Source organism: Tauraco erythrolophus, chromosome 7, assembly GCF_009769465.1.
Source record: "Tauraco erythrolophus isolate bTauEry1 chromosome 7, bTauEry1.pri, whole genome shotgun sequence".
Lineage (NCBI taxonomy): Eukaryota > Metazoa > Chordata > Aves > Musophagiformes > Musophagidae > Tauraco > Tauraco erythrolophus.
In genome coordinates this window covers 63,395,586-63,423,296 of record NC_141471.1, presented here as the reverse complement: position 1 = coordinate 63,423,296, position 27,711 = coordinate 63,395,586, and the positions used below count along the sequence as shown (strand labels likewise).

The following is a 27,711-nucleotide window of genomic DNA, read 5'->3' as shown; positions in this document are numbered from 1 at the left end:
CGCCGTGAATCAGCATCCCCTGGGGTCTGGAGCAGAACCCTGAAAGGTGGAAAACATTTCAAGTCTTCACTGTCTGTTTTGGTAAGCATTTGTACTGGTCTGGCCACAGGATTGTCTAAAGAGTCTAGGGAAGGTAAGTGCTGGAATTCTTTTTAATTTCTGTGAGTTTCATGTGCCTAGTTCCTCTAAAATCTCTTAAAAATCTGAGTTTCAGGACTTAAATGATACAATAGATTAGATGCCACTGATTGGCCATAAATGCTGACTCTAGTATTTATATTATTTTTGTATATACATATATTTTGTATGCATATATGTGTATATATGTAGAAAAATATAAAAATCTTTATCTTTTCTCACTGTTCTTTTCTCTCTGGAGTTCCTTGGCGGTTTCAGTTGCCCGACAAAGGTCATGCTTTGTCAGCAGGACACCACTAACAAAAGTCTGCACGCTGTAGTGAATATGATTAATACAAAGTCAGAATTGAATGAATGAATATGTTATGAGGAGTGAAGAAGAAATAATTAGAAAGTGGTGAGATAACTGGAGTATTTTAACACATTTTTTTTCTAAATATTTCTACTAGATAATAGCCCAAAGGAGTTGTTCATCCAAATCAGCAGCATACCAGTTTTGACTCCCTTTCTCGAGGGATTTAATGGGAGCTGTAGGCTGATTAAGGCTATTCGTAACAAACTAAAGCAGATCATAAGACATTTTGTGCCATATTGTTTGAAGATAGGATGGGAAGGGAAAATATTTCTTACTGAAATTATGAAATAGCTTGTTAGAAACACGTGCCACCCTAGAACCAGTTACCATAAAAATGCTTGGATTTTGTGCTCCTTATGGCAAGGATTATCTGTTGCAGAGTTAGGAATCTGAGCTTGATGACCACAATTACTTCTTTTTTTTAAAAAAAGCAACCAGGTGTAATAACGTATTTCAACACAACTTCTGGATTTGATTACTTCAAGGAGAAACAGGGGTTAATTGCTCTGAAATATTAGAGTCAGTGGCCTGTTCCAAGTTTTCACAATGATAATCCAGGAATGATTTGTTTTCTTGCATGAATTATTACTCAGTTTAACAAAAGAGCTATTCAGAAAACATCTGATAGCTGTAACTAGTTGGTACTTATCATTAAGGCACCTTAATATTCTCTCATTTGTGTTCTTATATAGTTATGTCTTGTTAGGCAAGAAGGTGACAAGTGACAATTTATCTAGTAGTTTTGAGAATTTGAGCATCTCCTGCATTTCCTAGCTTGCATACTTTGTTGGCATACATGAATAGCTGAAATTAAACAAGTGGTTCTTCTGTGTCTTAAAAGCCTATAACCATTCCAGAAGCTCTTCACTGGAAGCAAACCTTTCATTTTCTAATAGGGATATTTTTTCAGCCTGGAGAAGAGAAGGCTCCGGGGTGATCTTATTGCAGCCTTCCAGTACCTAAAGGGGGCCTGCAGGAAAGCTGGAGAGGGGCTTTTTACAAGGGCGTGTAGTGATAGGACAAGGGGCAATGGCTTTAAACTGAAAGAGGGGAGATTTAGATTAGATCTAAGGAAGAAATTTTTCACTCTCACGGTGGTGAGGCACTGGAACAGGTTGCCCAGAGAAGCTGTGGCTGCCCCATCCCTGGAAGTGCTCAAGGCCACGTTGGATGAGGCTTTGGGCAACCTGGTGTAGTGGAGGGTGTCCCTGCCCATGGCAGGGGGGCTGGAACTGGATGACCTTTGAGGTCCCTTCCAACCCTAACCATTCCATGATTCTATTTTAAGTTACCTGTTTCTACTGAGTATTTCCATTCTTTTCGTGTCATCTAGAACTCTGCTTTCTCTGAGACTCAACTGGCATTAGAAACTGCACACATGATATTGGGACCAAATTTTTACTTGCTCAATATCCATGTCATGTCCTTTTTGTGGTTTTGAACAGGTGAGTGAGAAGTGCTCAGTGTTTGGGATGATGAACGTTGTTCCTTGGCAAAATGGAAGGAATGGCTTTTGCTGCCTGAAGGAAAAAGAGAAGAAAGTGTTTGTTCGTGCAGATTCGTACGGATCGATGAGTGTAAAGCATATCGCTGATAAATACGTACGCGATAAGAGGTATGTTGGCCAGGCAAGGCCTGGCAGAATATATAAATATAAATATCAATCACGTTCTTGTGCAGCTTTTCAGGGCTTGTACTTGTGATGATAACTTTTAGTAAACTAAGGCACTTAACGGAAAATGTGTTTGAATTCTGATGAAGCAGGAAAAATTAGTAAATCAAATACATTAATATTCATTACTAATCTGCTTTTTACAATCTCTTCTTCAGGTAGTGGCAGCTAATACATCATCCGCTTTGTATCCTGGAACTGTTGGAGTTGGCTTCCCTTTCATCTCAGTACAGGTACCTGCATGACGTTCCATTCTATTTGTAATAACTCTTTTGTGTGTTGGATCATTATTATTTGTGTATTTCCAGCCTATCTCTGTGATAAAATTCCCATATTTTCCCATGTTTTTCACTCACAGTTCGTAGGTTGTTGACTTTTTCTTTGGTCAAGTATTTGCCATTCATTTTCTTCGGCACACTTAATGACTGTCACTTCTGCTTTTCTGGTTCTTTAGGCTGTGATTCTAGATTGTTGGTTCCCTGAAGCCAAGTAAGGGAGCCCCTCTAATGACCTCCCTAGATTTCGGGATAAACGTTCATTTATGAAACCTGTACATTTGATACAAAGGTAGACCTCTGTCCTAACCTTAAAGACTTACATAAAATGTTTGTGTGACAGAGAACTGCAAAAGTCAATCTAGAAACCCTGGCAGTAACTCATTTCCAGAAGAGAGTAGTGATTTGTTGGAGATCCCACTGCTTCACTGCAGAAGGGAGCTGGGCATGCAGCTGACTCCTGGGGAATCCTCCAGTACCAGTTTCACAAAATTCTGCTGATTCTACTTCTCCTGGGGCCAGGGGTTTGAACTACTTAGTGTTCCCTGTCCTGACTTAGCATTGCCTGTCAGAACTGGTTAGCTGAAGTAGCTCCATTAAAGGAGCTATTTTGAAATATATGCTAGCCATGTGTGGCTCAGATGGGCAATCTGGGATGTATAGCTTTTTTGCCAGTGTAATACTTGTAAGTAGTTTGAGAATTATTCTTAAATCAACATTTCATTACGTGTTAGCATCTTTCATTTAATTGAAGTCATTTCACTGCAACCCATCACAACAGGTTTGGTCCTTATAATTTCAGAGAAGCCAGAATGGTAAATGCTTTCAAAGTAATGCTCCCATTAATTCTTGGTAATTCTTGTCAAAATATGTCATCTTCAGCCTGATTTTTCAGCAGTCTAACGAATTCGGATTCACTAACATACTCAGTTCTTCTGAGAAGGACACAGGTTATGTTGTAAGACAGCAGTTTCTTTCCTGACGGGTTCAGTTCACAATGTGTAAGTTTCTTTAAGGAAATTAATTGAGCTGGTTTGGACTTTCATCTCTAACTTCAAAACAGCAATAAGTTCAAAAGTTTTGTGAGCATCTGAATAGACACTGTTCTTAAGTCTAGCTGCTAGTAAGTTTTTAGTTCTGGGTCAAATAAATCCATGAGCTTGGCAATAAAACTTGGATGCTTCCAAGAGACATGACAAGTTCATCCAGTAGCTCACCACTACTGAAACTCTCTCCTCTCCATCCCCATTCCTGAACTTAGGATTCTTCCTTCTCATTTGCACAAGCAGTGGCGCTAGCTAAATATTTTTCCAAACCAATTCTACTCCTTAGGAATATCTGCTTCCTCTTTTCCTTCTTGTGTTCAAGAGCTATCTAGATGAAAATTATTTAAATTATTGACACAGTGTATTGAAATACAAACATAGAATCATAGAATGGCATAGGCTGGAAGGGACCTCAGAGATCATCTAATCCAACCTCCCTGTCATGGGCAGGGACACCTCTCAACTAGACCAGGCTACTCAAGGCTCCATCCAACCTGGCCTTGAACACCTCCAGGGAGGGGGCATCCACAACTTCTCTGGGCAATTTATTCCAAAGTCTCACCACCCTCGTACTGAAGAATTTCCTCCTAAGATCCAATCTAAATCTGTTCTCAACTTAAACCCATTTCCCCTTGTCCTGTCAGTGGACACTCTTGTAAAAAGTCCCTCCCCAGCCTTCCTGTAGGTTCCCTTCAGGTATTGGAAGGCAGCTATTAGGTCCCCCCGAAGTCTTCTCTTTTCAAGGCTGAACAATCCCAGCTCCCACAACCTGTCCCCGTAGCAGAGACGCTCCAGCCCATGGATCATCTTTGTGGCCCTCCTCTGAACACGCTCCAACAAATCTATGTGTCTCTTATGGTGGGGACACCAGAACTGGACGCAGTATTCGAGGTGGGGTCTCACAAGAGCAGAGTAAAGGGGGAGAATCACCTCTCTTGACCTGCTGACCACGCTTCTCTTGATACATCCCAGGATGCGGCTGGCCTTCTGGGCCGCATGAGCACACTGCCAGCTCATGTTGAGCTTCTCATCTATAAACACCCCAAATCCTTCTCTTCAGGGCTACTCTCAACCCACTCTGTGCCCAGTTTGTATTTGTGCCTAGGATTGGCCTGGCCCAGGTGAAAGACCTTGCATTTTGACTTGTTGAAGCTCATGCAGTTTGCACTGGCCCAATTCTCAAGCCTATCAAGGTCCCTCTGTATGACATCTCTTCCCTCAAGCGAGTCCATGGCACCACACAACTTGGTGTCATCGACAGACTTACTGAGGGTGCACTCAATGCCGTCATCCATATCGCTGACAAAGATGTTGAACAGCACTGGACCCAGAACAGACCCCTGAGGGACACCGCTTGACACTGGTCTCCAGGTAGACATCGCACCATTGACCACAACTCTTTGAGTGCGACCATCCAAACAGTTCTTTATCCACCGAGTGGTCCATCTGTCAAATCCGTGTCTCCACATTTTAGAGACAAGGATGTCATGTGGGACAGTGTCAAACGCCTTGCACAATTCCAGGAAAACGACATCCGTTGCTGTCTAACATACCACTTTGCTATCTGTAGTTTTTCTAGTTATCATTTTGGAGCTCCATCATCAATCATTTAATACCACGCTCCAGTGACTGTCATTATCTCCGTGGTTTTCTGTCCTTGACCATTTATTGTTTTGATTGACTTCAATTCAGCAGCAAGAACTAAATGTTTTACAAGCGTTCAGTTTTGTAGATGAAGTAGATGAGGTTTTTTGGAGTATCGACCTGTTCCAAAAAGCCAGCTGCTGAGGTTCAGCATCTTCTCCAGGTGATGCTCCTGGTGGTCCATCCTCCGTGTCATATGCACTGTGCCTGTGTATTTACATTGTATAGAAAATAAAGGAGTACACGCATGTCCCCCTTGCATTCCTTCCAGTGGGAAAAATGACAAACTGCTAATCGTTGTACTTTTCAGGAATGCATCCTCAGCAGACAGCAGTCTGACATGATCAATTTTTTTTTTTTTGGTGTTTCGAGTGTGTTTCTTTTTCGATCAGTAATCAAAAGCGTGGGTTTTGAAAGGCTGTTTTAATTGACTGATGTGCCTCTTTACGTGTATGTTGTTAGGAACTCTAAGAACACTTAACCCCTGTGAGAGCCTAAAATATATGTGGTCTAAGAGAGAAAGATACGTTTTATTTAAGACTTTTTTTAAAAACTAATGTAGCACATGTGAATCAAGTGTAATACTGCTTTTGGCTTCAATACATTTTTAGTCTCTAGTTCAGTGACATTCTGAGTGAGGCTTTTTTGGCTGAAACTGAGATTAGGTACCGTTTCCATCAGGCACATGGTACATTTCTCAACTCAGAGAAAAGATCATCTTCAGGTTTTTGAGTCGTTCAGGTATGGTGGGCACAGTCACCCCTCTGATAACACTGTCTACATTCAGAAGAGATACAGTGCTGTAATCTGTAATTAACGTCTGTTTATATTAATGCATTTTAGCCCACTGCTGGGGGAAAAGAAAGCAGGTTATGCTTAATACTTTCAGTGCGACAGAGCGCTCCAGACTTCACTGTTCAAGCTAGGCTAAGAAAGAGCATGGCAATTGTCCAAGACTAAAGAGACTGTTGTATTTAAGCCTGTGTGATAAAAGTTTAAGCAACATATATCCTTTGCAGCCCAAATGGTTATGTGTGTTACTACAGTTATTACTAGAACAAGAGATTCCCAAACCATACTTGATGCTGCACCCACAAATTCTGTTCTATCAAGAACTTGTACACCTCTGGACAATCCAGCAGTGATCGTATCGTGGAAATTGTAGCTTCTGAGGCTGCTCTTGTTGATATACCAGAGCAAAGTGGCTATAATGCAGGTGAGAAAAAAAACATGGCTGGAATCGTAGAATCACAGGATGGTTTGGGTTGGAGGGGACCTCAAAGATTATCTAGTTCCAACCCCCCTGCTATGGGCAGGGACACCCTCCACTACACCAGGTTGCTCAAAGCCTCATCCAACCTGGCCTTGAACACTTCCAGGGATGGGGCAGCCACAGCTTCTCTGGGCAACCTGTTCCAGTGACTAATTTTCTTTCATTTTCAAAACATTAAAGAAAGGAGGAAGGTGCTTTAGCTGTCTGTGTCAGTATGACAAAGAATGAGTGTAGAATTTCAGCCTTCATTGTTCACAGCCCACTAAGGCACCTCTGCTGGTGTTTCCTTCTCCAAGATCTATTCAGTTTTCTCTAAAAGGTGGTGCCTGGAATAGCGGGGTGGCTGCAGGGTGTTGTGTGGAGGTGACGCTGTGAAATACTGGTAAGGGACTCTGAATACTGACAGCTGTGAATCTCGTCAAGGGATATCGTGGTCTGACTTTTGTTGGTTTTCTTTTGGAACACGTTCCTTGTGCATGCTAAAATTTTGCTGCGAGCGTTCTTATGCACCTTCCGCAAGGAACAGGCAGCATTCTATATCTATGAAAGGCAGGTCTTGCCAATCAAACCTGATCACCTTCTATGACAGGGTGACCCGCCTGGCTGATGAGGGAAGGGCTGTGGATGTAGTTTTCCTTGACCTCAGTAAAGCCTTTGATACAGTTTCTCATAGTGTTCTGGTTGAGAAACTGGTAACTGCTGGCCTGGATAGGCACAGCCTCCTTTGGGTTAAAAACTGGCTGGATGGCCGGGCCCAAAGAGTGGTGGTCAATGGGGCTAAATCCGGCTGGAGGCCGGTCACCAGTGGGGTTCCCCAGCGCTCAGTGCTGGGTCCAGTTCTGTTTAACATCTTTATCAATGACCTGGATGAGGGGATTGAATGTACCCTCAGTAAGTTTGCGGACGACACCAAGCTGGGAGGCTGTGTCGATCTGCTCGAGGGTAGGGAGGCCCTTCAGAGGGATTTGAACAGACTGGATCGTTGGGCTGAGGCCAATGGCATGAGCTTTAATAAGGCCAAGTGCAGAGTCCTTCACTTGGGGTATAAAAACCCCAAGCATCGCTATAGGCTCGGGGAAGAGTGGCTGGAGAGCTGCCTGGCGGAGAAGGACCTGGGGGTGTTGGTTGACTATCAGCTTGATATGAGCCAGCAGTGTGCCCAGGTGGCTAAAAAGGCCAATGGGATACTGGCGTGTATCAAGAATAGTGTGACCAGCAGGAACAGGGAAGTGATCCTGCCCCTGTACTCGGCACTGGTGAGGCCGCACCTGGAATATTGTGTCCGGTTTTGGGCCCCTCGCTTTAAGAGAGATATTGAGCTCCTGGAGCGGGTCCAGAGAAGGGCGACTAAACTGGTCAAGGGGCTGGAAAATAAAACTTATGAGGAGCGGCTGAGGGAGTTGGGGCTGTTTAGCCTGGAGAAGAGGAGGCTGAGGGGAGACCTGATTACAGCCTACAAATACTTGAGAAGGGATGGTGGGGAGGTGGGGGAAGGGCTCTTTACATTAGTGATGGGTGATAGAACAAGAGGAAATGGGCGTAAGCTTAGTCAGGGGAGATTCAGGTTGGATGTTAGGAAGTATTTCTTCTCTGAAAGGGTTGTCAGCCACTGGAATAGGCTGCCCAGGGAGGTGGTTGAGTCCCCATCCCTGGATGTGTTTAAGAATAGGGTGGATGATCTACTTAGCGATATGGTTTAATGGGGATTAGGGACGGTTGGACTCGATGATCTCTAAGGTCTTTTCCAACCTAGAAATCTATGAATCTATGAATCCCTTCTATCATGTGGAGTACTTAGTGGGAAAAGTAGCGTGCTCTTCAGCGTGCAGATTGCAAGCAGTTGTATAGAATGAGTTTAGTGCATATCAGATTACTTAGTATGGAGACAAATATCTAGTAATATGTTTTCAATGAAGCATGTGAGTAAAATACATGTTTCTTTATAGTACCTGATTATTCTCCTCACAGGAGATCATACAGGACGGATATACAGGAGGTATATCTCCTGAATACAGGAGATATACAGGAGGGATCCTGTATACAGGAGATATACAGGAGGGATCACTGGAGAGAGAAATTTAGCAATGCCAGTCCTTCACATCTGGTCTTTTTGCTGAGAGAACTGAAGATGATGTTCACTGAAGTAATCATTAAAATAAATAAAAAATAAAATTCAACTTACTTTTTTAGAGCATCTTCTCTGGTGTACTTTCAAAATCAAAGTTGAGTTGAAGTTTGATGTTTTGATACAGTCCGGGAAAGTCAGTGTAGAAACTGACTTTCAAATACCTCAATTTTATTTTTTATGGACTAGTTACTCGTTGTAGAGAGTGCTGATAAGCAAAGTAGTTAAGCGTAGGTGTGGTATACTGCTGTGTATATCTGTATATACAAGAAATAGAATATGGTTTAAAACTTATTCGTGTTCTATTGCATAACTCAACTCCCTGAGCTATTAAATTATTAACTTTTGTATAGCAATTAACTTTGCCTTGAAGTTACCGGTTAATATTTATTGCATAATAGCTCTGCCCTAAAATGCTTACTTGTGAAAGAATGTGCTAATTTTCGACCTTATTTGAAAATGCAAGAAACTCCACCTTTTCCACACTTACCAAACAAAGGGGGGGGAAGCAGTAACTGCTCTTCTTTTTGCTGTAAATTCACTTGAATTGGCACTCATAAGAATTATAAATAAACTAGCGTTAAATCTGTAATCTGAGCAGTAAGAGGCGTGCTGTGACCAGTGACTCTTGTTTTGCAAATGAAATTACACGAAATAATTTCATACTGTCATATTTTACTTTGTGATGTTTCTGGTGTTGGTCAGGATAATGACTAAAGATCAGGCAGGATTGGATCTTTGTGAGGAAATCTCCCACTATCCTTAAATGTTATAGCGAGGAGCGGTGGTTATTCAGCAGATGGTGATCTTTTCTTCAGCTGGTATTCAGTCAGTGCCATGGCAGGACACTTAGTTGTTTTTTTTCTCAAACGAAACCAAGATCTTGGTTAAACTTGATCAGAAAATGGAAAGTGTGTTCTGAAAAAAAAAAAAAGTCAGAATCTTAGGTGTACGGTTGACAACTGAAAACTTTCCACTCATAGCCAGAAAGAAGCCAATTTGAGGGTCACGCAGACAGCAAATGAGGTACTTGATTTCTTTGGGATACTGTACACTTGAGATACTGCAACATGTCAGTGTATAAATTTACCTTCCGAGTGTATTTTTTCAGTTTCTGACGATAGTCTCATTGGCTTACACTGTTAAGTACAGTGTGTCTGTAGGATTTTCTGATTTCCCCACAGGTGCTTTAATTGATACGTTTGGATTCAACTTTTGAAGTCAAACGGTATTCAACTTACATGTCTGTACAATACAGACTTAAAACTTGAAAATAAATGGAATTTAAAAAACTAAGCCAATTTATTCGGGTGTGTAGAAACTGGTGTTTAGCCATGTAAGGAATTTATAGTGCAAGAGGATAGGTACTACCATATTTAGATAGGTACTAATGTATTTAACACCTCATTGATTTTTTTTTTTTTGACCATTGGATGTCGGGCTTCCTGGGCCACTATCTTGAACTTCAGTACCCAACTTCTGCTCCAGCCCTAGGAGTAGGAGTCACAAATCACTGCCATGGAGCTTGCCCTCAATGATCACCCAAGGTCCAGGTGTCTCTGGACAAGTGAGCAACTCAGTGTTACTTTTGGAAAGAGGACCACTAACCTTATGTGCAGTTTTCTCTTTCCAAATACTTTCTGGATGTGTTATTCTTGTATATAGTCCTCTGTCAGGTGTAACATACAGCCTGTAATCTTTTCTCACGGTAATTGGTTACGTTTCTTAATTAAAAAACCACAATTGAACTGTAAGGAAAAAATGACATTTGTTTTGCTTTTATTTCCTTACCTGTAATCTATCTATATCTAGATCTAAGCTGAAATATTCTTGTAACAGTTTTTATGTGTGATGAAATAGTGAGCGTCTCTTTCCAGAAGGGATGCTGTCCATCCGATCCCATGGAATTTCCGTATTTTAATAATTTCTCCAACAGATGGCAGTAGCTGCTCATTGCCTGATAAATTAACACCGTTCGTAGCACACTATAAAAAGCAGTTCAAGCCCAAATGTGTTCATGTATAGGTACTTAACACGTAACTGACATGCAATTATGTATGTTAGAAGTATGTCAACTTTTTTCTCTATGTGGACCTGAAATCCTCTCTGAATATTTTCCTTTTGAGTCTGTTGGTTTGCTCAGAATTACATGCCAGTATAAATCTAATAAAACTATTATAGCGTTGCTAAAGGTTAAGGACAAATATATCTCAGAGCACGCTGAGGTCATTAGGATTTATCTACATTGAGATCTATTGTGGCTTATCTTGAGTTGGTTCGTTTTACAATGCCTTACATCCAGATAAGAATGCTTTATTGTGAGTTATCTGGCATTAAATCACGCTTTTATGATTGGCATTTTACTTAAATAATATTACACATTTACTTGCACCAAAACCAGTACAGATGGTTTTACATTGTCGTGGTGCAAGACCATCAAAAGCTGCCACTGTTTTTCTACCACGTTTTGCTGCGTCTAGGCTTTCTGTTCATCTGTGTTGTCCATCCTTGTCCTGGAGTCATGGCAGAGATGGCCATTGTGCCGTTTGAACGTTGGTCTGAAGGCTTTTACATGGTCATGCCTAATCATGAGGAGTTCACAAACCAGAGCTCTTGGTGCTTCGTCTGCCATAGATGATGCCACATGGCTGGGGTCGTATACTGAGAAGCTTGGGGTGGAGACCTTTTTTCGCCAGAATGATCTGCATTACTTCTAACTGCTCTGCAGGTATATAAACTACTAGGCAGATGAAGGAATACATGGGATGAATTCTGGTTTTACAGAGTTCGATACTGTGGAGTAGAACTTCAGCGTAGGTGGGTAGGGAGGTTTAAATAACGTAATGGCACTAACGGGTTTTTCCAGCCTTTCTTTGTTTCATGGATGAGATGCCTTTCCTGCAAACTTGCCTGCACCCTGACTGCTATTCAGCTGTCCTTCACACCCCGTGCTGCCACTTTCCTATTTCTGTGAGTGCATACAAACAGAAACAGTGTCCCACTTTCTGTCTCCGAATGTGGTGCTTCATCTCTTCTGCCTAGTTGACTCTTAATTCCCTGAAAAGAGTGATATCCAGGTGACTGTTTTAAAAACAGACATACAAAGAGAGGCTCAGTAAATGTGATATCCCGGAGAGAATGAAAGAGCACACGTAACTCCCAGCTTTTCACTAATACACTGTCATTATGTGGCTTTACAAGACTCACAGCAACAGCCAGCTTGTCAGTGGTCAGTCACTTCTCCAGGCTGGCAGGGCAACCAGTTTTTACTGTGACCCTTCATATCACACGTGGGGAGCAGCAACGCGCGTGAGGAAGCTAACTATTTCTGCTTTTTGCCTTGTAGCTCCAATGCCATGGAAAAGAAAGGGTGGGGAGAGGGAAAGGATAGTGAATGATGTTGCAAAGGCAAACAACTTTATGGAAACACACAGCAAGGTAGTCTTTGGAAGGTACATAGTGTTATGAAAGCCTAGGCCAAGATTTTTATACAAATAATATTATTTTTTTGGGTATTGCTATGTGTTGAATAAAAAAGAGTTGACTTTTTCTTCTCACTGTTTTGGGTCATGGATCCCCCTTTTGTATCAGCATAACCGTAACGTATTCAAAGACTCCAAAATAAGGGGGAAATTTCAGCCTTGTTACAGGAGCTATATTACAAACCATGTGTGAATGTGCAGCAAAAATAACACTGAATGTGATAACACTAATCAAATCCGATTAAACTGTGATACCAGTACTCTGAGCCAACATGACGTGTAGCATTCCTAAGACATGCCCTCGGTGAAAAAAATGTATACTGATGAAAAGCTGAAATTAGTATCAGTGTACGGGTACAATACATCCTTCATTTTTTGAATTTGTATCATTCCACTGTGTCCTCCTTTCTGACTTACCAGGCTTGCTTTTTTCCTGCTCCCTTCTGCAAGATTCTCTCTTACTTGCTCTGCTGAGCTTCTACAAAACACATCAAGCACCAATTGCAAGGAACGTATTTTTTTCTCTGAAATTTCTGTCAGTATTTCAGTCTTTTAGATGTGCCACTGTATTGTGTCTTGGTCTTTTCTGTATGTCTCATTACTGTAGGTGAACTTTCCATATGCAGACCGAACGTACCATGGAGAAACATTTTTCTCTCCATGTGAACTTCGGAGGATAGAGTAAAAAAACCCAACGTTTGTATGATCAATAGTCTTTTTTGATTTAGAGAATTCCAGCTATGTAAAACCGTTCGTAACAATCAATATAGATAAAAGCTACACCTTGGGTTGTCATATTCTTGCATAGAGTCACGTGCGTCTGTTATGACAGCCCTAACGTTTGAACTGCTTGTATGCCAAATTCATTAGTAATCGCCAAGGTGGTAAAATAACCACTGCCACATACTTTTCTGTCTTAAGGTTGTTCTCATGTGTGGGAGGTGATACCTACAGCTACAGGACAGACTAAGCAGGGAGTTCTAAGAAAGTGTGTCCTACAGTTCTGCCATGTCATATGTGTCTTTTGGCCCATTAGTGAGTAGTATTTGACAGAGGAGCTTCAAGGCTGAGTGAAGTTGCAACATAAGTACGGTTGGTCAGGCCAGTGGGCAGCGGGAGTGCGCACGAGCTTTGTACAACTGCAGCGAGTCAGACATCAAAAAATGAGTGGAATCTAGTGCAGATGGTCACAGACGTATCACACAGCGTCCTGCTCCCTCCACTGCTGATGAGCGTGACAGAGGCAAGGTGGGTTACTGCTGAGCAACGTCCTGTAATAGGTCATTTCCATGTGGAGACCGCAGTTTTAAAGACCAAGTCCGTTTTTTGGATAAATCAGATAGCTTTGACTCTGGACAGTGATCAGCTTCGTCACTCTTGTACAGTTATATTCCACATCTCCAGCAAACGTGGATCACTCCAACTCTTTCAGGCACAGTGCTGAAGATTTGCTTGTCTGAGCTGGAGAGAGAGAGAGGGGAGGTAGAAAGGTTGTGCCGACCTCACCTCAAACTGGGTACCTTCTCAGAAGAGGCCTGTGGAGTGCAGAGGTGCTCCTAGACATGGCAAGCTGCCCGAGATGCCGAAATGAGTTGTTGTCACCCTATAACTCAGTCCTGTTGTCACCTCCACTATAACTCAGTCCGTGTGAGGTGCAGTCAGTGACATATTTCCAGTGAGGACTGTATCTTTCACGTTGTTGAGGGACTGAAAACATGACATGGCTTTGACTTCTAGACTTGTCTGTTGGCACAAATTCTAGACAATGGGTACATCTCACCTTCCTGACACTGATACTGCCAAGTTTCTGGAACACAAAAAGAACCTGAACTTGGGTAGGCACTGAGAAGTTATCCACTGCCGCAACAGATTGACCTTTCCTGGTCTATGTCAGTGTTTGTCTCATGTCCGTGTGCATCCTGATTTCCTGCCAGGAATATTTAGAGTGTATGCAAACTTTGTTGGAGTGCACTGCTTGTCCTGGAGACGAGAGTGTTTCTCTAGGTGTATATATCTCTGTATTTGGTGTAAATCCCTTAGCTGCTGAGGTAAGCAGGTAGGTTACTACTCCCGAGCAGGAGTAGTCAGCTCCTAGGAGCCAGCTAGCTCCTGTTCCTACTTACAGACTCCAACATCTGTTTAGAGAGCTGTTTGTATGAACACTCCCTAGGCTTTTGTGGTCAAAATGAGCTGACTGGGCAGCACGTTATCATTGACAATTTTTATCCTATTCCCATCTGTGCTTGTTTTACTATGAGCTTTACACTCGATATGGAGCACGTGAACAAATATACCCGTCCAGGGAAGACAGAGTTCCTTATATTCCAGAGATTGGCTGTATGATAAACATTACTTAGTTTGAATCAGAATTAAAAATCCTGCCTTGGTGCAGGAATGCTATATAAATGCAAAAATGCATTATAAAAAGCATTTCCTTACATAGTAATTTGAAGCATTCATTCTGGTTCTTTTTCTTTGCCCTTAAAAAAATCACTTTATGGTAGCTCTGAGTAGTTTTATGTTGTAAAAAGATGGGTTCCTTATGTCACTCTGTGTGTCCAACTAGCCCCAAGGTGTGGAAACTTAACAAACAGGCTCTAGCAGCAAAAAATGAAGTTTTATGAAGTTTTTCAGAATTTTCCTCTAATATTTTTTCACACAAGGAAAGGACATACACATACCAGAGTGCCATGGGGCATAACCAACAAATCAAAACGTTCTGTGAGTGATTGGAGGCAGTCAAGGAGACCACGCTGAGTCTACATTCCCAATGTTGTCTTCTGCTCCCTGCTATAGCATTTTTCAGCAGATGGAAGTGATCAGTATTGAACATCATAGATCCCATAAATCGTGTAATTTACAGTCCACTGTCAACGTATTTCTTTAAAAATACGTTCAGGCACATTCAGGCCAGTGTGAGAAGTAGTTAGGATGGTATTGTTCCTCCTTCATTGTCAAGAGCTTGGAGGGTACTTGTGGTTGGGACAGGAAACTTGTAATTTCTATGCCAGAGCAGCTGTCTTGTTCCTATAGTCTTTGCAAATGGAACTGCAGCCTGTCTAATCCTGCAGCCTGTCTAATCCCAACTTTTTCTTGACCACAGAGAAATCACTTGGGATAGTTCATAGGTCAACTTTGGCTTCCAGGACTGTGCCGTTGAGTTTGAATGCAGATCCAGCAGGCGTTATACAGCCGAAAACAGCTTGGCTGGCAGCAGCTGCAGACTTAGTGAAGTGACAGGTGGGAGGAAGGAACTTCTGCCTCAGTAAAACAAGATGTTTTGCTCATCAGCTAATATAACTCTCAGGTGATGGTCTTCTGTCAGCAAAGAAACAACCGAGACAGCTTTCGGGCCAATGCTGACTCCTGAAAAGAAGAGATTTAACAGGTATGAAGACAAGTCATTAACTTGTATCCTTTCAGGAGTAAGGAAGATTCCTGCACTTTTTTTCACCCATAGAACAAAAGGGTTTTTTATTTAAAAGAAAAAAACATTGAAATAATAATTCACTTAGTTTGTGAAATCAAAAGGCAACCAAGGACTTCTGCTTGATCAGTAAACCGCTGTTTTTCTTTATTTGTAAGTCTGACATATTCACGATGGTGCAATGTAGAGTAGAAGTACATTAGTGTTTAAATATTCAGTCTCTCTACACCTCTGTGTGAATGTGAAATGTAAGATTTTGAATTTTGCTTAATTATAAGCAAGATCATAATTCCAAAAACCATACAAGCTTAACAAGACTGACCAAACCTGGCATCAGTTTTTTTTTTTCATGAGAACTTTTGAGGTTTTGACCTTTATTTTCCCATCTTTCAACAAGAGGCAAAGCGTTTTGAGCAATTCTCTGCATCAAAGAGCTGCTGTTGAATCAGAACTTCTTGATTTGGCACTCTCTAAGCAGAAGAGATGCAGCAGCCCGGACATCTCTCTCAGTACAAACTTGTGATCCTAATGGAAACAGTTCACCCACAATGGGACTTGATGAATCACAGCACTGGGAATTTGTCAGTCAGCTGCAACTGGAAGGGAGGAGGTTTGGGGAGGGGGAAACTGGCAAGTTGGGTATAAGCCATCTTTGCTAAATAAGGTTCTTCCCTACTCTGCTGTCTTCTCACAAAATCATGTATTTTAGGAAGTTCTCATTCCCATATAGTAAAAGGCCTAAAATATGCAAATTAGTTCCATTTTAACACGTGTGCTTAAGTAGCCTAAAATTAACACATTTTAAAAGTTCCATCATTGCTGAGTCTGCACAGACCAGCTCCTGCTCATCTACACCCTGTTCTGAGGGTTTCAGTGCCAGCTGTATGAATCGTCACAGGGTACAGTCTTGAGCCTGCACTATCTGTTGGTTAAAATGTTAAAATAGATACGTTCTCTGGGCTGTTCAGCCTGGAGAAGAGAAGGCTCCGGGGTGATCTTATTGCAGCCTTCCAGTACTTAAAGGGGGCCTACAGGAAAGCTGGAGAGGGGCTTTGGACAAGGGTGTGCAGTGATAGGACAGGGGGCAATGGCTTTAAACTGGAAGAGGGGAGATTTAGATTAGATCTAAGGAAGAAATTTTTCACTCTGAGGGTGGTGATGTACTGGAACAGGTTGCCCAGAGAAGCTGTAGATGCCCCATCCCTGGAAGTGTTCAAGGCCAGGTTGGATGAGGCTTTGGGCAACCTGGTGTAGTGGAGGGTGTCCCTGCCCGTGGCAGAGGGGTTGGAACTGGATGGTCTTTGAGGTCCCTTCCAACCCTAACCATTCTATGATTCTGTGTTCTGACCTTCTGTTGTCAGGAATATAATGTGCTGATGTCTCGTAAGACAGTTGGTAACACATTCGGTGACTCCGGCAGTACAACCGAGACCATCCCTGCTGCAGGGTTCAACACTTAAAAGCAGAAAATACCCAAGTATCAGTAACAGAAAACTGCTGTTGTGTTATGTCCTGTGCAGTAACTAAGAAGTAGGAATTACTTACGATTCTACTCATGTGTGCACATACAGACACAGACACATCCCCTTGTTTGAGAGCTTAGCTTTCCCCAGAATCCATGCGGTTTTGGCTCCACGTCATTCAGTTACGAGCTTTGACTACCCCGCCTCGCTTGCGGGAAATCCTCTCTCTGTGTTTACAGAACTTTTTTGTGTGTGTGTGTGTTTACTTCATGCAGACTGAGAACAATAGTGGCCTTTTTTTTTTTAATGCGTTTTATCTTTCGGAATTGTTAGAGGCCCCACAGTTCTGCTGTCACCAGGTCACTGAGCAGATAGTTTGTCTTTTCTCAGTTGTGTGTCTTGTAACAGAGTAACTCGGCTTCGTAACTCAAAGTCAGGCTTCTGAGGCGTTTGGTTTTTAAAGCTGGCTGAGGTGGTGTGGTTTTTTAGACAAGGCAAAACCAAGTTCCCTTTTTAAACCCAGCTTTTCAGCTGTACAGCGGTACCAACCCCCTGAGCTAGCTTTGCCGAGGTGCGTAGCAGTGGCAAAGGGATGTGGGTTCAGTCCTTGCATCTGCTCACACGGTGTCCTGGCGCCTGTCCTGCGTTAAGTGAAAGGACAGGGACACGATTCTGCATGGACAGCACGTACCTGCAAGCCCACAGGCACCCATGTCACAGCAGCCCTCCTCAGGGCCTGTATTCCATGAACTGGGACGTGGAGCAGGGAGCAGGGCTGGTCCGGTCTCAGCTCAGTTTTTGAAGCAGTCAGTGAGTTTAGGCAATCCGCTTTGTCTCACTGTATCTTGATTTTCAAATGATAATGATTAAGACCTCATTCCACAGTATATTAAAAATTCCGAGGAAGAGTATTGTTCAGCTTCTCATTTTGTAAAAACTCAGGATCTAAGTATCCTCCTCTCATCTGGCAATCACAGACGCTCTTTATCCCAAGGACTGTGTAGTTTATGTTAAATAAAATATAGGCATAGATGGGGGAAGAAACATATCACTTGGTCACCTAGATTGTTTATAGATATCTTTTTTTCTTCCTTTTGATTTTTAATTGGATTGCAAATTCCATAATGTGAATTTGGCTAAAAGTTGATGATGTGATGTGTACAGATGATGAATGGGGAAATGCTTCTATTCAGAACAGCTTAACATGGATAAAAGAACATTTAAAAGTCATAGAATCATAGAATCATAGAATGGTTAGGGCTGGAAGGGACCTTCAGAGGTCATCTAGTCCAACCCCCCTGCAAGGAACAGGGATATCTCCAACTAGATCAGGTTGCTCAGGGCCTTGTCCAACCTGGCCTTGAACGTCTCCAGGGATGGAGCATCCACCACCTCTCTGGGCAACCTGTTCCAGTGTTCTACCACTCTCATAGTAAAAAATTTTTTCCTAATATCCAACCTGAACCTACCTCCCTCTATTTTAAAACCATTACCCCTTGTCCTATCATAACTGGCCCTCCTGAACAGCCTCTCCCCATCTTTCCTGTAGGCCCCCTTGAGGTACTGGAAGACCGCTATAAGGTCACCCCGGAGCCTCCTCTTCTCCAGGCTGAACAGCCCCAACTCTTTCAGCCTGTCCTCATAGGAAAGGTGCTCCAGCCCTCTTATCATCTTCGTGGCCCTCCTCTGGACCCTCTCCAACTGGTCCATGTCCTTCTTATGTTGGGGACTCCAGAACTGGACGCAGTACTCCAAGTGAGGTCTCACGAGGGCAGAGTAGAGGGGGAGAATCACCTCCCTCGACCTGCTGGCCACGCTCCTCTTGATGCAGCCCAGGACGCGGTTGGCCTTCTGGGCCGCAAGAGCACATTGCCGGCTCATATTGAGCTTCTCGTCCACCAGTACTCCCAAGTCCTTCTCCTCAGGGCTGCTCTCGATCCATTCACCACCCAGTCTGTATTTATGCCTGGGATTGCCACGACCCAGATGTAGGACCTTGCATTTGGCCTGGTTGAACTTCATGAGGTTGGTACGGGCCCACCTCTCCAGCCTGTCAAGGTCCCTCTGGATGGCATCCCTCCCTTCCAGCGTGTCGACGGCACCACACAGCTTGGTGTCATCGGCGAACTTGCTGAGGGTGCACTCCATGCCACTGTCCACGTCACCGACAAAGATGTTGAAGAGGGCCGGGCCCAACACGGACCCCTGAGGGACGCCACTTGTGACCGGTCTCCACTTGGACATTGAGCCGTTGACCACTACTCTCTGAGTGCGGCCATTGAGCCAATTCCTTATCCACCAAGTGGTCCATCCATCAAACCCATGCCTCTCTAGTTTAGAGAGAAGAATGTCGTGCGGGACAGTGTCAAAAGCTTTGCACAAGTCCAGGTAGATGACATCCATTGGTCGACCCTTGTCCACCGATGCTGTCACCCCATCGTAAAAGGCCACCAAGTTGGTCAGGCACGATCTGCCTTTGGTGAAGCCATGTTGGCTGTCACCCACCACCTCCTTGCTCTCCATGTGCCTTAGCATGGTTGCCAGGAGAATCTGCTCCATGACCTTGCCAGGCACAGAGGTGAGGCTGACCGGTCTGTAGTTGCCCGGGTCCTCCTTGTTCCCCTTTTTAAAAATGGGGGTTATGTTCCCTCTCTTCCAGTCATCGGGGACCTCGCCAGATATGTCATGATATACATATCATCTTGCAAAAAAAAATTGTTCAATTTCTAAAACAGTATTTATTGCAAGTAGTCATATGTATAGTGCTAGAACCTAGCTCATGAAGCAGAACTCTAAATCCCTTTTCGTTCAGGTGTTGATGAGTGGCGCTATGCAATTTGTCTAGGAAAAGGAAAGGTGATCTTAAATACTTCCTAAAACGTTAGTTCTTCACTAGAAGATAAATCAAGTACTTTCTAGCAAAATCCAGAGATGTAGCTGAACAGCTAATGTGTCAGTCATCCATGGTTTTTACTTGTAGTTCAGTTTAATGATAAGAAAAAAGCATCCTTCTGAGAGATACGTTATTTAAAATGTAATACAATATAATGAACATAATATACATTGTTTTTACTGCATAAAAAAATAACTTAGTAAATGCTGCTAGTGGGTTTCTTAAACCTGATGTGCTACCTGCTGGCGTTATGTCTTTGCCTGTGTGGTAGTGCCTGGGGAACCGTTCTCCTTTGTTGACGCTTTTACCTTTAGACATGGTGTTATGGAGGTTTAAGTATGTCTTAACTGATTTTGAATCTGGTCTTTTGTTTCTGCCAGGTCATTTTTCCTTGTTTGTAGCATTTCGTGAGTGTGCCTGGTAGACCAAAAATCTGGGTCTTGTGTGGTTCTGCACGTAGGTACTCTACCGGCACTTCTGTTGTCTGCTCAGTTCTTCGTTACCGAGTCCGTGGCAATGCCAAACAGTAGTGAAGAGGTGTAATCCTGTATCACCCCCATGGTTCTCCATGGAAATTTTCCGTTATCTGGTGGTTAAAACCCTACAGGTCACTTTACACATGTGAACGTGATGATATAACATGAGGGTGGTGAGGCACTGGAACAGGTTGCCCAGAGAAGCTGTGGCTGCCCCATCCCTGGAAGTGTTCAAGGCCAGGCTGGATGAGGCTTTGGGCAACCTGGTGTAGTGGAGGGTGTCCCTGCCCATGGCAGGGGGGTTGGAACTGGATGATCTTTGAGGTCCCTTCCAACTTAAACCATTCCATGATTCTATGATTCTATATTGACAGCCAGACTGGAATCCCATAGAGCTGGATGTCCACGCTGTCGGGCTTTGCAGGATAACACCTTCTGAAAAGAAACAAAATAGGTGTTGAGTTTAGCTGACTGTTCTGTGCAAACACCTTTTAGTGTTCCTAGTGTGAATACTGCTAATATCCGGTATGTTTAATGTGCACTAAAAAGAATGAAGGTATCTCCGTTCTCAGCCTTTGTGAGCTTTGCATGCTGCACGTGATGCTTTTGCAACACACAGCAGAAGGCTCTTTGTGCAACAGGGGTTATCAAGGTTTCTCTCCAGTCGCACTTGGTGAAATATCCTTTGCTAGATACTCTACCAAAGGTTTCCAAGTTTCTTTCAGTAAGCAGTGGACCTCTTTTTCAGATTTTACTCAACAGTTCTGCCAGTTCTAATGGTAGGAAGGCTGGGTTGAAATCACTGTTCTGACTTGAGCATCTCCTTTTGCTTCTCTGTGTATCAGTTCCTTGATCATAGTCTGCGTTTCTCGTGTTTCCATTGGACTGACGGTTCACGCATTTCACCAAAATCAAGTCATGTGCCGAGTTAGTGGACTGTGAGAATTCCTTTGAAATTCTGTGTCCATCAGCTTATCTGCTTTATCTGAATTACGAGTAAGTTGGTGCTGACTGTGTAGTTGGATATTCCCGACACATACGTGCAACCTGAGCTCTCTTACACCTAATGAGTCCCTGACTCCTTCAAGACTATTCGGAGTGTTCGGGTTGTACTGCTTAAAACAGCGAGCAGAGATGGACTTGCAACACGATGCTTCCATTCTGTGGCGTGCTTAGTAAATGGCTCATTACTGCAGATAAACTCACCCGGATAATGGTGCAACACGATGGAATCTTACTTTGGCTGTAAAGCATATCCATCTGCCCAAAGGCTGAAACTTTAGATGTGTCCTCATCCCGGAGTGAAGCTTTACATAGCAAAGCTGGAACTGGTTTTAATTAAGCTGATACGTCTACAGAGGGCAACTCAGTGCCATACGGAGATACTAGCCATGACTCCCAAAGCAATATAGTTACATCAGCTCACACTCCACTCCCAAGGATGTATCCTGCTTCCCAGTAAGGATAATTACACAGCAACCAACCTCTACGCTGATGGGGTTACAATATTGACCCCTTCAGTAGAATCATAGAATCATAGAATGGCATAGGCTGGAAGGGACCTCAGAGATCATCTAATCCAACCTCCCTGTCATGGGCAGGGACGCCTCTCAACTAGACCAGGCTACTCAAGGCTCCGTCCAACCTGGCCTTGAACACCCCCAGGGAGGGGGCATCCACAAGTTCTCTGGGCAATTTATTCCAAAGTCTCACCACCCTCATACTGAAGAATTTCTTCCTAAGATCTAATCTAAATCTGTTCTCCTTCAACTTAAACCCATTTCCCCTTGTCCTGTCAGTGGACACTCTTGTAAAAAGTCCCTCCCCAGCCTTCCTGCAAGTTCCCTTCAGGTATTGGAAGGCAGCTATTAGGTCCCCCCCGAAGTCTTCTCTTTTCAAGGCTGAACAATCCCAGCTTGCGCAACCTGTCCTCGTAGCAGAGGTGCTCCAGCCCATGGATCATCTTTGTGGCCCTCCTCTGAACACGCTCCAACAGATCTATGTCTCTCTTATGGTGGGGACACCAGAACTGGACGCAGTATTCGAGGTGGGGTCTCACAAGAGCAGAGGGGGAGAATCACCTCTCTTGACCTGCTGACCACGCTTCTCTTGATACATCCCAGGATGCGGCTGGCCTTCTGAGCTGCATGAGCGCACTGCCGGCTCATGTTGAGCTTCTCATCTATAATTCAGGGCTACTCTCAACCCACTCTGTGCCCAGTTTGTATTTGTGCCTAGGATTGGCCTGACCCAGGTGAAGGACGTTGCATTTTGACTTGTTGAAGCTCATGCAGTTTGCACTGGCCCATTTCTCAAGCCTATCAAGGTCCCTCTGGATGGCATCTCTTCCCTCAAGTGAGCCCAAGTTAGTTTTGAGTTTGCAGAAGTGTCGTGGTAAGTCTGTGCCCCGTGCTGCACAGAGGTAGCCCCTACTGCGATGCTGATGGATCATTTTGTTTTGCTGAGTGTGTGTGGCAGAGAGAGATGAGATAAAAGGGTAAAACTTACCTAACCGATCCAAGTCTGCTTGTAATTTCAGTCTCGAATTAAATGTTTCCTGGAACGTGTATGAAAAGGAACACGCTGCTTCATTTCACTGCTGATAAATTAGTAATTATTCTATTTTCCCCACAAACAACATCAAGTCAGCTATCGCAACCCTGGCAAGGGCAGAGCCCGCCTTCATTTTATTAAGGCTGCAACCTGCTATCTCCTCGGTGTTCAGCACAGGTCTGTTCCCTGCTCTTTGCCCTGAAAACCGTGCGGTAGTGGTGCTGTACTCAGACCGTATATGGCACTTGAGAGATATCAAGGGTTGACCTTGACCTTAAGCCCTTAGAGATACTTAGGCTTTAAGGAGTCGCTTGCTGGAAGGTGACAGAGGTGTCTGACCGCGTTTCCTTCCTTCTGAAGACTCTATTATCAATGCTTGAGGAGACACACTTGCCAAATATCTTTCTAACTGTCGTATTTTATGTGCATTTCTTTAAAAACAGTGGAGACAATGGGTGCTTTGATGGTTATGTTTAGCCATGTTTCTCTATATTGAATATTTATTTTGACAGTGATCCCTCATTAACGATAAAACCTCTTTTACTCTCATCTTGCCCACTTAAGCTCTTCATAAAGAGCACAAAAAATTGCAAGTTTTTTCCTATTTTTCAGGAAAAAATTACCAATACATTCCTGGATTACCTGAAGTACATTACAAAATAAACTGCCAAGAATTGACTTGCATGCTGTGGGCATTTGTTGTATAAGAAAACTTAGCAATGTTTATGCTATTCCAAGTCGACACAAGATTTTTTTAATGCAAAAATTATGTAGCCATGATATGGGATTTTTTTTTGCCGATACTCCTTTGATCACATGGTGAGCTGAATCAACGCACTGACCAAGCAAAAATAGGAGTGTGTTTAGCTTGAATAAGGTCACAGTGCAAACAGACAACTGCCAGAGTTAGCAGAAGGTGAGAATAGGGTTTGATTAGAAAAGTAAGAAGGAGGAAAGAGGAAGCGGGATCTCTCCTTTTGAGTGATGAAAAATGATTAGTTTGGCTCACTGTAATATAAAACGGTATTTAGCTATACAAGTAGACTGCAAATACAGTGACTGTTCTGCAGAGACAAGGATTATAGAACCACAGAGTCATGGAATGGTTTGGGTTGGAAGGCACCTCAAAGATCTAGTTCCAACCCCCCTGCCATGGGCAGGGACACCCTCCACTACTACAGGTTGCCCAAAGCCTCATCCAGCCTGGCCTTGAACTCTGAGTGAAAAATTACTTCCTTATATCCAATCTAAATCTCCCCTCTTTCAGTTTAAAGCCATTGCCCCTTGTCCTATCACTACACTCCCTTGTCCAAAATCCCTCTCCAGCTTTCCTGTACCCCCCTTTAAGTACTGGAAGGCTGCAATAAGATCATCCTAGAGCCTTCTCTTCCCCAGGCTGAACAGCTCCAACTCTCTCAGCCTGTCTCCATAGCCAAGGTGCTCCAGCCCTCAGAGCATCTCCGTGGCCTCCTCTGGACCCGCTCCAGCAGCTCCATATCCTTCTGATGTTGGGGACCCCTGAGCTGAACACAGCACTTCAGGGGGAGGTCTTATGAGAGTCGAGTAGAGAGGGACAATCACCTCCCTTGACCTGCTGGCCAAGCAGGCTCTTTTATCAATAAAGAAAATGTTCTAATGCACGCTTCTCATTTCTTTAACTTGTGTGGTCGAGAATTCATAAAATACAGTCATCTGCAGAATGACTCACAGTCATTAACAAAAACAAACACACTTTCAATGTGGCACTTCTTCTGAAGAAAAGTTACACATAACTGTTGAAGTATTTTCATTAAAATCTGGTATTATCTTCTACATCTAATATATACAGCAATGTAAGTATTACATTCACCAACGCCAATTGCTAACGAAAAAGGATATGAATTAAAGGACTCATTAGGCTACATATTGCAAATCTTTTTTTCTAAAGAAACCTGGAAAAAGTGTCAAACTTGTTAGACAAATTTAAGATGACACATTTTTGCTCTCCAACAATTTTGGTTCAAAATTCAGTCAGACTAGTACAGAACATACTTGAATATGCTAAAGATTAAATACAGTTTGTCAGAAAAGAGGATGAATATGGAACAGGTTGTCCAGAGAAGCTGTGGCTGCCCCATCCCTGGAAGTGTTCAAGGCCAGGTTGGATGAGGCTTTGGGCAATCTAGGGTAGTGGTTTCACTGCCTATAGCAGGGGGGCTGGAATGAGATGGTCTTTGAGGTCCCTTCCAACCCTCCTTATTTTCCATGTGCCTTGGCATAGTCGCCAGGAGGATCTGCTCCATGATCTTGCTGGGCACGGAGGTGAGACTGACAATGCCAGAATTGTACTAGTTATCCAGTTGCTGTGAAGTCTGTATGATAGATAAGACAGCAGTTTCAATCAGTCTAAAATATATTTTGTATTGGTACAAATATGTAAATACATTCATACACATATATATATGTATATATATATAAAAAAAAACAATGACAGCTTTTATTCATACCAGTTAGTTCCCTTGCTTTTACAGATTTAGAAGGAAATTAAATTATAATGTCAGACTATGTATTTTTCCATGTATTGTTAGTCAAAGCTTTGACACATCCTGCCACATTGTACTTCAGATTTCATGCCCACACTTCGTTATTTAGCTCATCGGCTATTTTCAAGCATCAAAGGACTGTTTAAGACAATAAAAAGAAGAAAAATGGTCAGTAAAAAGAACAAGGAAGGCCTAAAGCCTTATGTATAATTGTAGTAATGAATCAGCATCTTGAAGGGAGCTACACCTAGATGGGGACAGATCAGTATCCAAAAATTTCAGAAACTAGTTGGGGTTTCAATATCTCTCTAAATATAACCTGTCCTGGGGTGAAGCCTAGGAGCAATGAGAATTTTAGGTCCCATTTTATTTGGGCCGAATTTTCCCCATGAACGCATTCTGCAAGCCCGTAAAGGAGCTGAGGTCAGAATTAGTATAGAGGGGAGTTCAGGAGAGTGGGTAAGTCAACAGTGGCAGATGTTGATCTCCAGCAAAACTTGCTGGAATAGAAGCAAGCCAGAGAAATCATTTCTTTAGCTTAGTTTGACCCTGTCAGTCAGCAAAAACGTGATGGAGAGGGACCTAAAATCAGCTTTTTCTTCAAGGAAAAAGGAAATAGTTGCTTACCTGTAAGGCTTATTGCCCTGAAGTTTTACCCAGTCTGGTCCAGGAGCACAGTATAGAAATCATAATTCTGCCTTCACTCCTTCAAGTAAGTTTAATTCTTGACCTTGAAGATAGAAATGCATGTGGACTATTGCAAATTAAAAAATACGATTAAGACAAAATACTTCAGGTTTAATAGGAAAAGAATGTGAAGCACATATACTGTCTTTTTGATAAAATCGAAGCCATTTTTTTCTTCGTTGCATTCTTTGTCCAAGAGAATTCTAATGTGTTGGTTGCTGTCAAAGTGAAAACCAAGCAAGGAAGCAAACAAACAAAAACTGTAGGGAAAGCAAGTTTCTAGATGCTGTGTATGCCTAAGGTCAGAAAAAATCTTAGTTAAAGCAAGACTTTTAGGATTCAAACTATTTCACATGTTCTAGCGGAGTCTGCAACCTTTTAAAACATGTCCCTGTTTTTTTTCAGTAATTATCTTTTCCTAGGATTTTACAAACTATATTAACTAGTTTTTTATATGATTAAAATAAAGTTCAGCAGATAGTCTTGATTTTAAGGTTATTTGTATGAAATAACTAAAACGAGCAGAGTAAGTGTGCTTTTCTTCCCTCCAGACCTTGTTTGGCCACCCTTTGCCACCAGTAAATGCTGCCTTCTACACCTTCGGCTGCAACTAATGAAGAAATTAATTAGAAAGACACAGTAAATCTGACTCACATACAAGATATGAGCTAAGCACCAAAAGGAAAGCACCAGGCCCTGTGGAGGCCAGAAGTTCTACATCAGTTCAGCCGGAGGTTCGGTTCGCCGGTGAGTTCCCTGGACTGGGCACTTACCAAAGGAGTTGGGGAAGAAGGACTCTCCCATACAAACTCTCTTTCCTTTCTCTGTGCAGGCTGCCTATCGTGTCCTTATCCACAGCCACCTCGGAGTGTGGAGGCAGCCAGAAAACATGGAGGAGAAGCAGTCTGAGCCTCACATCAGGCATGCCTCAAGACGATGGCCAACACCGCTGATGGAGTAGTAAATTATTACCCCCTGGAAGCAATGAGGAAACGCTGTGTGCGTTTTGCCCCTGAGGTGTGTCTCCAGGAGCCCTCCCGCTCCGGTATTGAAGGTTGAACGCCAACCTTTGCTTCGGGCTGTGCCCAAAGGTAGAGGCTACCCTTCGGAAGCAGATTTAGGCTTTTATTTCTGGCCTTATCCGTATGCAGTCAGCCAAGGTACTGAGTGGAGGCCCTGTCCTCCGTTGTGGGTGTGCTGGGCAAAGGCTGACCCACGTTCAGATGTTCCTGAATCAGTTTTGCATTGCTGTACTTGGTCGTGGGTGAAATGTTGAGGCTTCTGGGGCTCTAGTTTCATCAGGATGCAGGAGACATGGAGTTTCACCGCATGTTTTTGTTGCTGCTTTTGCTTTCCCAAGAGGTGGGTTGAGCTCTGAATGTCAGTGAGGCAGATAACTAATGCAAAAGGACAGCGAGCAGAATGGGCTGCAGAAAACTTCCAGCGTGTAAGACTGGAATCTCTAAGGGATTGTGTATTCGTTAATGCACTCACGGTTTGGGCAACGAGCGTTCCATCCCGCTCTGCTTCCTGTGTGTATGTGTTTGTGGAGGCTAAATGTGGGTTTGTGTCTAGACTTTTCCAATATTCTCTCAGACTGGAACCTGGCTGCTAATGTGCATGTAGTAGTGCATCTCAAGGCCATTATACAGTGCTGTTACTGCATCACATATGTGGGAA

General features: G+C 43.1%; 1 long non-coding RNA gene across 1 annotated transcript; it reads left to right on the top strand.

Moving 5' to 3' along the window:
- LOC147528471 (uncharacterized) lies at nt 1-27,062 on the top strand. The gene is made up of 5 exons (XR_015222265.1): nt 1-81; nt 1,939-2,108; nt 2,324-2,398; nt 26,583-26,778; nt 26,864-27,062. It is a non-coding gene; the product is annotated as an uncharacterized LOC147528471 (long non-coding RNA).
- Nucleotides 27,063-27,711: the final 649 nt, after the last annotated feature.